At 31.6% G+C, this 12348-nt stretch overlaps 2 long non-coding RNA genes across 2 annotated transcripts; both read right to left on the bottom strand.

Moving 5' to 3' along the window:
• Positions 1-3948: 3948 nt before the first annotated feature.
• LOC123703598 lies at positions 3949-6497 on the bottom strand. Its single transcript, XR_006753018.1, has 4 exons — positions 6474-6497; positions 5383-5531; positions 5208-5286; positions 3949-4148 (listed from the first exon to the last, which is right to left on the bottom strand). It is a non-coding gene; the product is annotated as an uncharacterized LOC123703598 (long non-coding RNA).
• Positions 6498-6532: 35 nt separating this feature from the next.
• Positions 6533-10485, bottom strand: LOC123703600. The gene is made up of 3 exons (XR_006753020.1): positions 10323-10485; positions 9977-10021; positions 6533-6614 (listed from the first exon to the last, which is right to left on the bottom strand). It is a non-coding gene; the product is annotated as an uncharacterized LOC123703600 (long non-coding RNA).
• Between the last annotated feature and the right edge of the window lie 1863 nt (positions 10486-12348).

Consider the following 12348-nt stretch of genomic DNA (forward strand, 5'->3'; position numbering starts at 1 on the left):
GAAGCATATCAGAAATAGTTTCATTATGATAATTGGAAATTATTTGAAATGTAGTTAAATATTAATTGTTCTTGACTTTATTCTTCGTTGATAACCTGAATTTATCCGAAAGACAAAATACGTTGATAAGAATGACAATGATCGTGCAATCCCGAAAACATTTACATACAGGATGTCCCAGCAACCGCGGTATACTAACCCCCGCGGAGGTTATAGTTTTGCATACGCTGAGTACGTAAAAAATACTAATAAATTCCAGACGATTTTTTTTGACAAATAGAAGAACTCTTAGAACTCTTTTGTACACGCCTAACAAGCAACACGCTCAACTTCGCCACCCACACGTGATCCATCGTTTAAGATTATGTTTTCATAGACAAAATGCTCACATTAGCGAAGCGGTATATACCGGCCGCGGCTAGGCTGCGCGAAGCTAGAGACGAAAACAGGGATTTTGAGGAAAAATGAAGCAAAAAATTTTTTGGCGTAATTTTGTTGTTTACGTGATCAGTGTATGCAAAACTACAAGTCCTTTCGTGCTTAGTTTACCAATAGTGGGACACCCTGTATAGGAACTTAATAACTTCAAAACCCTCATAAAAATCTTTATCTTTCTGTAGAAAATAGTAATTCTATCTAATGTCTATAAGGCTGCTTATTTCCACAGTTGTTTTTTGTGTAGTGTTATACATGTATGTAATATGTTTGTACGCTTTCAAGAAAAATCTTCTGAACGAATTTGGATGAAAGATTTAATAACTAGAAGATTTAATAGGTTAAGTAATACTAATACCTAATTTATACATTAGAATAACACATGAGCTAATATTATTAATAATAATTCTAGTGCCCATACTTTTTTATTTGAAGAACGTGTAATCTAAACCAAAAATACGCCTATGGGTTCGTCCTCGAGTGAAACTGTGCTGTATAGCTAATTAGGAAATTTATATATTAAAAATATTATGTAATGACGATTCAAAATTGCTTCTAGAAGAAGTCTAATTAAATAAATCAATGTTTGAGTTTAAGTTTGAAATCTTGTTTGTGTATACAATTGTGTAGTTAATATGAAGATCGAAGTACAGATGCTCCTATGTTACTAGAATCCTAGATAGCCTACAAAATAAATCTAAAATGATTCATATATCTACACGTGCAACCGATATCACAACATCCGCAAATAATATTGATAACTTGCAATTTTGTACTCAACAATGTTACTATCTGTTACCAGGAACTTGGGGTTTTATTGCTAGAAACGAATCCATTCATTTAATAAATGAAATAGAGCTGATTGTGGTATATACAGCACGTGGTCGAAATTCGACCTTGAGATTTAATAATAATGTTTCTCTGGACTAATAATTGTGATGAAACATTTGAACTTAAATATATCTATCTGTATTGTTATAAGGTAATAAATAAAAAATAAATAAAATAAAATTGTTTTATTTCAGGACACATCCCAATAGTAGGGGAGCCCAAGAGGGGATTTTGGGATTTACTCGAGCGCGTCAGATTACTATTAGGGACGGTACCTTAGCTATTCATTAGTACCTCTAGTCAATATGAGCAGTTATGGTTGGTGGGTGCGCTCAGGGGCCCCGCTGGAAAATTTGAATAATCCATAATTCCCTAAGGTTGAGCTCGAATCGTCAGATTAGCGAAATGGGGACTTCTTATATTGTAATTAACCCCCCCAGATATTAATCTGACGCGCTCGAATAATATTACTTTAATTTTTTACCCTTTCTTCATAGCGATTAAATCGCCACTTTAATCGTCAGATTAACGTATACTTTTTTTCAGTGACGTCCTGGAGCATGCAAAATATCAATATCTAACGCGCTTGAGTATTTCCAAGCCATTTTTTTTCTTTTTTAAATTAAAAAAAATCAAAAAACCCTTCCCCACCGCTAAAAGTGAAAACATTATAGGACCTTTTTTTCTCGCTATGGTCTAATCTACCAATTCTAATAGGTTCCCGTGACGCTCGAGTAAATCCACATTTAGCATCCTGGGCTCCCCTACTACAAGTGGAAGTTACAATTAAATGGAATTGTACAAAATTAAAATTAAAATAAGAAATAATCAGAGCATTATTTACATTCCCTTGGCTTCGTAGGTCTATCCCGAACATAATGTGATGCATGAACATTGCACCAGTACAGAAGTAAAGGATTATCACAATAGTTACAGACAGCCACCTGAATACTATTACTATTTACTGTAGCGTCTCATTCTATCCCAAAAACTTGCGTTTCGAGATCCCTGGCCCTGAAATCCGAGACCCTCGTCTGCATAAAGATATCTGTGATACAAGAATAATTGATGGAGTAAATAAATAATCTAAAGTACTAATAAGTTACAAGAAGACGATCCTCTATGTTATGAATAATATGCATAAAAAAGTTGAGCATTCTAAATTTTTGGTAGCTTTTTGAAGCCTGAAAAATTATGTAACTTCTGTATCTTCTGTCGCCAGATTGCTCCAATAGCCGATTTAAAACAATAGTTATAAAATCGGCATGTAGAGCCGAAAATTATACCATATCGAACCCTAACTGTAATCTTTAGATAACTTTGGTCTTGCACTAGTAAAATAAACCATTCAAGCCCTTTATGACTGGCCCTGCTTCCTAGTTCAATCCGCACGTTGAAAATTGTTCTCTTGAAAAAGGCTTCGTTGCTATTCCGCTCCCATTGTTTGTAGCGTGATAAATAGACAAACACTTAAATATATATTTTTTTTTAATTTGAAAAGGCCTGATATTGGTTTTCTATCGCAGATTACTAAACTTATACTACGTTCTACCACCGAAAGAAACAAACTAACTCTTCAGCATTATAGAAACAGCATGGATAATTGTGATAAAATTACAACGAAACTATGTATAACCCAGGCCAGGTATGTTGCTCTTTCAATTAAAAAAAAAATAATTAAAATTTATGGTAATTCAAGTAGTTATCAAATGAAGCAGCAGGCATAGCTAGTTCATCATAGATGTATTCTGCTCCTACAGCCGGAACTATATAAAACGTATAATGTACCAACACAGAAACATTGGCCTTGTTATCAAATACAATAACAATTTGTAATAACACATTATCAGTGAAGAACAAATAAATGACAGTCAAAGTTTAACGATATACTAGTAAGGTAAATGCGCTGTGATTGTTTGTAGCGATTATTATAATGTTCTTAGTACATGTACACTAGATTGCACTTTTGTGAGAACTTTTTGGCGTGAACCTTGGCGTGAACATGAAAAAAAAAATATTCGAAAATGTCACTTTCTTGCACTCAGTAACAAAGGTGATTTATTGAAAACATTAATAATTGGCTAATTTACAGATAATAAGATAAAATTGTTGTGTCTCTTCTATATATTATAATGTACAATAAATATGTGTATCGGCATCAAAAAACCCATTAATAGTTGAATAGCCTATGTATTTGCTTTGATATTGTGCTATTATTACATGCACACAGTTTTATCTGAATATCCTTATTGTTATATTTATTATTCAGTGATTGTAACAGCTTTTCAAAACCTAAGCTTTGAAATGAGTGCGTGTGTTTTTGCGTATTCGTGTGTAGGTATGTGTATGTTCGCGCGCGTGTGCGTGTAGGTATATTCGCGCGTGCGTGATTGTATATTATATATGAATGTGTGTGTGTGCCTGTGTGAATGTGTATGTATGTGTACATGTGCGTGTGAATTGTGGACCTATGCATCTTAATATTAGAAGTTAATAGGCCAGTAAGGGAAAAATATTATGACCTAAACCTAAATCTAAGTGATTAACCTTTAGAGTCGGATATTTGTTTAATAATAAACGCTTTAACAAACTAATTGTATTTTTCCTCTTTGTATATATTTATAAATATTGTATACATTTAAAACTAAATTTAATCTAATATGGTTTTAATAAAACAAACAATTCTTGAGATATCCATTTATTATAATACTTTTATACAAAAGTGCAAAATAATTCAGAATTCATAACAAACACAACCTAATTAAAATAACAGTTACTTAAAAATTTACTTATTACTACATAATTAATAACTAGGTACGTGTTTAATTTCGCCTTCTTTATGCAATACCAGCTTCCCTCGCCCTTGAGTTGTCACAGGATACCTGAAAATGAAAGATAAATAGTTATTAAAAGAAAGATTAATTTTTAAAGTGCATCGGAATATCGAAGTGTATTAGATTTTGGTAGTGAGCTCGGTAGGTACTTAGCTACTGCGTTACCGCATAGCAATACTATTAATAATTGTTTACTCAAATACAAACTCAATTATGTGTGTTTTCATTATTCCTTTATTCCTTTTAATTTTTCCAATGTAAAAAGATTAATTATAAAATCATTACATGATTAAGTTACAAGAAATTACACTAGTATATATTTTATTTTTTCCCAAATTTCCCCATATAAAGTGCATTCGAGGAATTCCGGGTGTCGGGTAAATAGGAAAATTGTTAATACCACTTCAAAGCATCGTTTTATTGTGAGTATCGTGAACGCATCGCATGAAAATATACGTGTTTGGTAACTATATTATTCATATTTGTTTAATCAATCACTAGGTATGTATTAATTTAACGTTATTGCATTTACCCCGTCCTCTGGAATTACCCTAATCCATCTTAAAGTATTTTTACTTAAAACAGCGCCATCTATGAAAAATATACATGTAAAGTTGTTACAATGGACATTTTCACCGTCTACGCCAACTCGTAGAACAAAAACAAAGTTACTAAAACTGGCCACAGGTGGCGCCACTGTACATAAATATCAGTTATGTACAGTGGCGCCACCTGTGCGAGAGCAGATTTACTGCAGTTTTTTCATATATTCAGTATACTTATTGCAGTTTTTTTAATATATTCAGAAGTAACTAATATATTATTTCTTACAAGGATAGATTGATGGATATTCGTTACTGTCGAGGACGGAATGAGGTCGAGGATATGGAAGTAATTTAGCGAAGACATATTTTTTATTGGCATAGTGGCTAGCCCCAAGGCAAGTGAAGTGCTGTATTATAAGATCACTTTCGTTTAAACTTTTAAATTTTGTGTAGATATTAAAATTGTGACCTATATTCAAATAAAAATTCATAACTATTCTTATTTAATTCGACATTATTCGGTGCGAGTAATAACATAAAATTTTAGTGAAAGTATATTTACCTTAATCTTCTATAAATTTTTATTCTTGCAGTCTCTGTCGTATGTATGGTGCTCCCTTAAGATGACCACGTAAGACGACCTGAAAAATATATAAAAAGCCTGTTAACATAACTTTTCTATAAGTATACAAACAAACAAAAAATCTATTATTGGCCAGTAGTTCAAATCCACGTACAGGACGTCGCAGTGTGGGACGGCCTTCAACGAGGTGGACAGACGACCTGATCAAAGTGGCGGGGAGCCGCTGGAGTCAGGCCGCTGGTGATCGGTCGTTTTGGAAATCTTTGGGGGAGGCCTGTATCCTGCAGTGGACGTCCTGAAAGGCTGGAATGATGATGATGATGATGATGAAGTTCAAATCCGACATTAGAAATCGAATCGGATTTGCGTTATACGTATACCTAACGATGAAAAATACATTCCACAAATCTGCATAAAATAATATTAATACAGTATTAATATGTTTATTAAACCTTTATTTTCATTTTCTATACGTAAATATGATATTTTATAACGTACCATACTATTAATACAATAAATGCAAGAGTTTGTCCAATCATGCCTAAACGGATAACGCATTTATATTATGAAAATTAGCAGTGTTGTATTCTTTAAGATTTTCATCCGCGAGTACAGAATACAACAACAACCGAGGGACATAGCTAGTATTCATAACTTGAACAGTTAAAAATCTGTCCCATACCCCAAAAATTACGAAGCAAAAATAACCTTTTTTGAAGTTGTCCCCACATACATTTTCTAAGCACAGTAACATTATATAAGATTAATTCAAAGATTACACCCATTTGGGACTTGGAAAAAATGGATTGGCTCCAGATATTCTTAAGTAAGGCATTTTGGCTTGTACCAAAGCGGTCTAGCCATCTAGATCGTCCTAAATGCGTCTAGCTCGTATATTACGCTTTATGTACTGGAATAAACGGATTTAAATTGTGTCAAATTTAAGTTTTTGTTCACTGTTATTGTGCGTTTCCTTTGCATAAAGTCTCTGCTTTTACTATTGTTAAGGGCCTATTTGTCAAAAATATATCTAGTAATATATTTAGATCAAAAATATAGGTAATATCAATTTGTATTTTAATTTTAATTATCTGTTGCGCTTTACCGGTTACTATAATTGCAATCAGCTGCACCAATTTTGACGGATTTTGATGATCTTTGACATTATGTAAAATAAAGTTCAATAATTCTTTTTTAATAATGCTATTTATAGATTAATCATGAAAATTAAATCAACATTTTTACCTTTATTCTTATGTCGATCATAAAATTTATGATCGATTGATCGAGAGATTTAATCTATTATTTCTTCTTTCCTTGGTCGATAATGTTGACTTGTCCTCTGTTACTTCACTATTTATGCTTCATTCCCCTCCATTCTTCGTTCTTAAAGTAATATTCAAAATTTTATTTCAAAATGATAAAAAAATAATATATGGAATAGTTTCAAACACGCTTTTATTAGCTTCTTCTGTATGTCTGTATGACTTCTTTAAACTCGGCTTCGACCCACTTTTAACGGATAGATTTAATTCAAACTTTGTAAAATTAACAAAGACAATGCAATAATTTCAAGTCTAATAAGGTGTGCTCCGTGGGTTTACTCGCATTGTTCTGCTCCTAATGTCGTGATGATATCACTACATAGTATAAAACGCTTCGAAGTCGCTTTCTCTGTCCCTATGTCCCTTTGTATGCTTAAATCTTTAAAACTACGCAACGGATTTTGATGCGGTTTTTTTAATAGATATAGTGATTCAAGAGAAAGATTTTAGTATATAATTTATTAGGTTTTAGACAAAGCGAGCGAAGCCACGGGCCGTAAGCTAGTAATCGATAAATCCACTATCTTAGCACTGAAATAATTTTTGAAATCGGACCAGTTCCTGAGATTAGCACGTTCAAGCAAACACTTTAGTTTTATAATATTAGTATGAATATTTATTATTTAGTTTATCCATGCAATGCCACGGTAAACAACTAGTTAACTATAAAATCAGTGTAGATTGCCAAGTATAACTGGCATAGACGATGCAGCCCTTGAACTAAATTATATCCACAAGATTTTGGCTCAAATAATTCATAACAAATTTGATATATTGCAACCCGTCCGAAACCATATTTATTTGATTCAATGACTTTTAAAGTACTTTGGGTAATGTATATCTATGAAAATAAAATCTTTATTTGAGATCAACATTAAATAGTTGCTTGTGACAGTAGAATACCTATCTTATCTTACTAATATTATAAATGCGAAAGTTTGTGAGGATGTGTGTGTGTGTGTTTGTTACTCTTTCACGCAAATACTACTGAACCGATTACAATGAAATTTAGCACACATATAGAGGGTAGCTTGGATTAACACATAGGTTTTATCCCGGAAATCCCACGGGAACGGGAACTATGCGGGTTTTTCTTTGAAAACGCGGGCGAACCCGCGGGCGGAAAGCTAGTTAATAATATTTAATGACATTTTTAATTTTATTTATAGAACTTTATTGTACAAAGTTAAACAAAAACAATATTACAACTTGAGTGGAAAGGAAATGTATGAACTTTTATTTTATGTATTTGCAACTGCAAAACGCAATTAAGAGGTATGTTCATACATAATATAAATAACAATCACCATAAGTCTCCATCATATTAACTAAAATAATATTAATATAGTAAAAAAAAATAAGCAAAAAAACACGCCTTAAATGTTTAATTTCCGTTAAAAGTTGGTTGAATCCGAGTCTAAAGTGGGTTACTACAAACATACACGTGAAGCTAAAACAAGCGTATTAAAACATTCGAAAAACCACACCAAAACAAATACAAAATATTTTTTTCGAGTGCATTCCCCAAACAAAAAACTTATATTTTTCAAAGGAATAGCGAATCCACAACTCTGGCCGAATCTGGCTGGCGGTCGCCCAAAAACAATTGCATAATCCATTTTGCAAGGATAATACGACTCTCATAATAAAAACTTGTATGAGATATGAACATCTTGTAAATGGCTAGTAACAAGCCTTTGTGTTTCTCTGTTTATCTATCTATACTAATACTGTAAATATATTTATTTGTATGTTTGAATGCGTTAATCTCGGGAACATCGAGTCCGATTTGAAAAATTATTTCACTGTTAAGTAGTCCATTTATCGAGGAAGGCAATAAGCTAATATAATATTACCACGCTAATACCAATGGGAGCGGAACAATGCGGGTAAATCCGCGGAGCACAGCACAAATTTTTATCGGACCAAATCACAAGACACCATCCCGCATCGAACAAAAAAAGAATCACGTAAATGGGTTCAGGAACCTCAGAGTAATCGGTGTACACACATAAAAAATACCGGCCGAATTGATAACCTCCTCCTTTTTTTGAAGTCGGTTAAAAACTAGTTAGATGTAGAGCCCTTAATAAATAATTATTTATAACTAAAACCTTAACCAATTTATTATTACAAATTGACAAAATATTAAAGGGAAGGCTTAATAAAGAATGAATAATCTAATTCAAAAGGTCAGTCGATTTTGGAACCGCTTCATTGTTTCTTGAAGTCGGTTGAAAGTAGATGTATTAGAACGAAACCGATAAACTAAAGATCGATTGCTCGTTAATAAGGGAGTTTGGGATATTTATCTGTTCAATCAAGACAGAAAACAAATCTAACGATAAATTATAAGTAATTAAAGGTAATAAAAAGCTCTATCCTACTAATATTATAAATGCGAAAGTTTGTGAGGATGTGTGTGTGTGTTTGTTACTCTTTCACGCGAATTCTACTAAACCGATTACAATGAAATTGAGCACACATATACAGTGTAACTTGGATTAACATTTAACCCATAGGGTAGCTTTTATCCCGAAAATCCCACAGGAATAGGGACTATGAGGGTTTTTCTTTGAAAACGGGAGCGAAACCGCGGGCGGAAATCTTTAATTTGTAAAATCTTTTATTTGTAAGTAAATTGAAAACATTATATTAACAGTTACACTATTACCATTACAAGAATTACAGAAGGAAACCCGCGGGCGACAGCTAGTTGCAAATAAAAATAAACTTAACAGTATAAAGGGAATAAAATAAAATACAATGTTTTAGTATGCAGTAAACGAAAAGTTTACGATTTGTGTGGATTTCTATTAGATTCTAACAATGTTGGCACGTCGTAAGACGGCACATTTTATATTGTTTTTCTTTCTAGTTGTTAAAAATGTATGGGTAATATTATAAATCCTTAAGTTTTTATGGAAGTTAAAACGTTTGATGGTCAAAACTGCTAATCGGATTTTGATTTAATTTAGTGTGAAGGTAGATAATCCATGTTTGAATTGATCATGATAATTATTGTTTAAAAATGTTAAAGATATTTTATAATATATTTAAACTATTAATATAGGTTTGTAGATATCAAATAATGAACGTAATGCATGCTAAGGGCGTAGTGGTAAATATATTAAAACCTTGATTCAATTCTTATCAAAATATCATAAGTATTATGAGATACTAGCTGTGCTCCGCGGTTTTACCCGCAGTGCTTTGCTCTTGTTGGTCTCAGTGAAATGATATTATAATATAGCCTATAGCCTTCCTCGATGAATGGGCTATCTAAAAAAATTTTAGATAGCCCATTTATGTCCCAAAAGAATTTTTCAAATCGGACCAGTAGTTCCCGAGATTAGCGAGTTCATACAAACAAACAAACTCTTCAGCTTTATACTATTATTAGTATAGATTAAAATTACTTACCAGTGTAATAATGAATGAAATTCGTCGTCTTCCTTCTTTTATGACCTGAAAAAATAATTATTTTATTTTAGTCGCTTCGTTTGATTAAGTAGGTATGTTGTTTGTCACTCTAACCCTCAAAAACAACTGATCAGATGTATATGCAATTTGATAAAGAGATGGATTATTATTCTGGATTAGAACATTGTTTCTTCAAACCGAATACCAAAAAAAAACATAAAAATGTTATGCTTTTTTTAGCTTAGCATAAAAATGTTAAGTCGTTTTGAAGGACCTTTTGACTTTTTTATTGCAACAGGATTTTTTTCGTGTATAATATAAATAAAATTTAATATTGACTTCTTACCTTATTTAATATCTGCATCTTCTTTGAACCGACTTATCATCGAAATTTGTTTAGCATTTTCCACGATCGCTGGGCTAGATATGTTATTTTAAAGAAAATTGTATTTAAATCACTACATAATTATCCATTATTGTGTGCTTTAAATATAATTTAAGTAGATATATAAAAATAATTATATCTGAAAATAAAGCTGAAAGAATCGTAATTAGTAAGTTTTAAATATTATGTATAGAGTGAAAAATATAAATTTCGTATTTTTATATAAATCAAATAAATAAAATATAAGTAGTAAATACACATTCTTCATAATGTTATATTACAAATATTGTTATATCATAAGTAAGTTCTTAAAATAATGTATCAGTGATTATTAATTCAATGGGTCATCTCGTATTAACTACAATATGGACGGCCTTATTATAATAGCTCTATAAAATAAGTAAATATAATGAAAATAAAATGAAAAATACCTCAAAAATAACCAGCCAGATATTCAAGAGGTATTAAAATAAAGAGCAAGAACAAACATAAAAAAATTCCCTAATGTAAAAGTAGTAATTATCTTTGGATATCACCTAACAAACTTCAAATAATTCAATTAATATAATAATTTAATGTTTTCTGTTTTTCAGTAGGTTATAATAAATTCTAGTTACTGATAATTTAACTACTAATGTATGGAGGCGGGCGTTGGCACCTGTGCCGCAGCTTATTTAAGCTTTTATGGGTGCCATCGTGCATAAAGTTTTTGTAATGTGTTGTTGTGTTCTAAATAAACAATTTTGATTTTGATTTTTTTTTTGATTTAGTTTGCCTATTTACCACATTTTATTACCTGCTTATGTTTGTTTTTATTCAAGACTAGCTTTCCGGCCGCGGCTTCACCCGCGTTTACAAAACAAAAACCCGCATAGTTCCCGTTCCCGTGGGATTTCCGGTATAAAACCTATCCTATGTGTGCTATTGCTAAATTTCATTGTAATCGGTGCAGTAGTTTATGCGTGAAAACCATATATACATACAAACCTTTCCTCTTTATAATATTAGTATAGAAAACCATGTCATTGATCATACTGAGAATAACAAGTCACTTTCTCTATTCAAAATAGAGCAAGTTGAAATTCGTCTTTAAATTCTCTCCACAGAAATTGTCTTATATTATTTTGATAAAAGATAAAATCATTCAATATTTGAGTTATTGCTTTTCACCAAATTAAATGTTTTTGTCAGACATCTTAAATACAGTTATTTGGTTGGCTGTCCCAGACGATGACTGTGCAAAATATACAAATATCGGCAATGTATTTGTTATGGTAATGTAAAAATCGAAAGTCGATGTTTTGGTATTTCTGTCTAAGAAAATACTTTAATACTTTATAGGGTTGCCACTAAGACAATTTTTTATCTTACATTAGGAAAGTTTAATTTAGTAGATAATATTAAGAAATTCATTTTTTCAGATGGTTTATATTGTTATTGTAAGATTTAATTTATTAAACGTTAGAAAGACATAACGTTTTCAATAAAATGTTGAGAATATATCCAATCTTATCTTATCTTACTAATATTATAAATGCGAAAGTTAGTGAGGATGTGTGCATTTGTTACTCTTTCACGCAAATTCTACTGAACCGATTACAATGAAATTTAGCACACAAATAGGGGGTAACTTGAATTAACACATAGGATAGGTTGAAATCCCATGGAAACGGGAACTATGCGGGTTTTCCTTTGAAAACGCGGGCGAAGCCGCGGGCGGAAATCTAACACTTTAATATAAATTTTAAATATTCTTAAAATGACTTTCACAGACTTTTCTAGGTATATATTATGATTATATGTTTAACTTTTTATGGACTTTATTCGAAGCAGAAGCAACCATAAGGAAAAAGTTTTAATCATATTTCTATAGCTTTCGTAAACTTATAAATGTTTAAGTACATAAGTTTTACGAAGTATGTGGGCGGTATAATACCTAAGAATGTTATTTAACTTATGTTAAACTAAATATCTGATACTAATACAT

This window comes from Colias croceus, chromosome 26 (assembly GCF_905220415.1).
Source record: "Colias croceus chromosome 26, ilColCroc2.1".
Classification (NCBI taxonomy): Eukaryota; Metazoa; Arthropoda; class Insecta; order Lepidoptera; family Pieridae; genus Colias; species Colias croceus.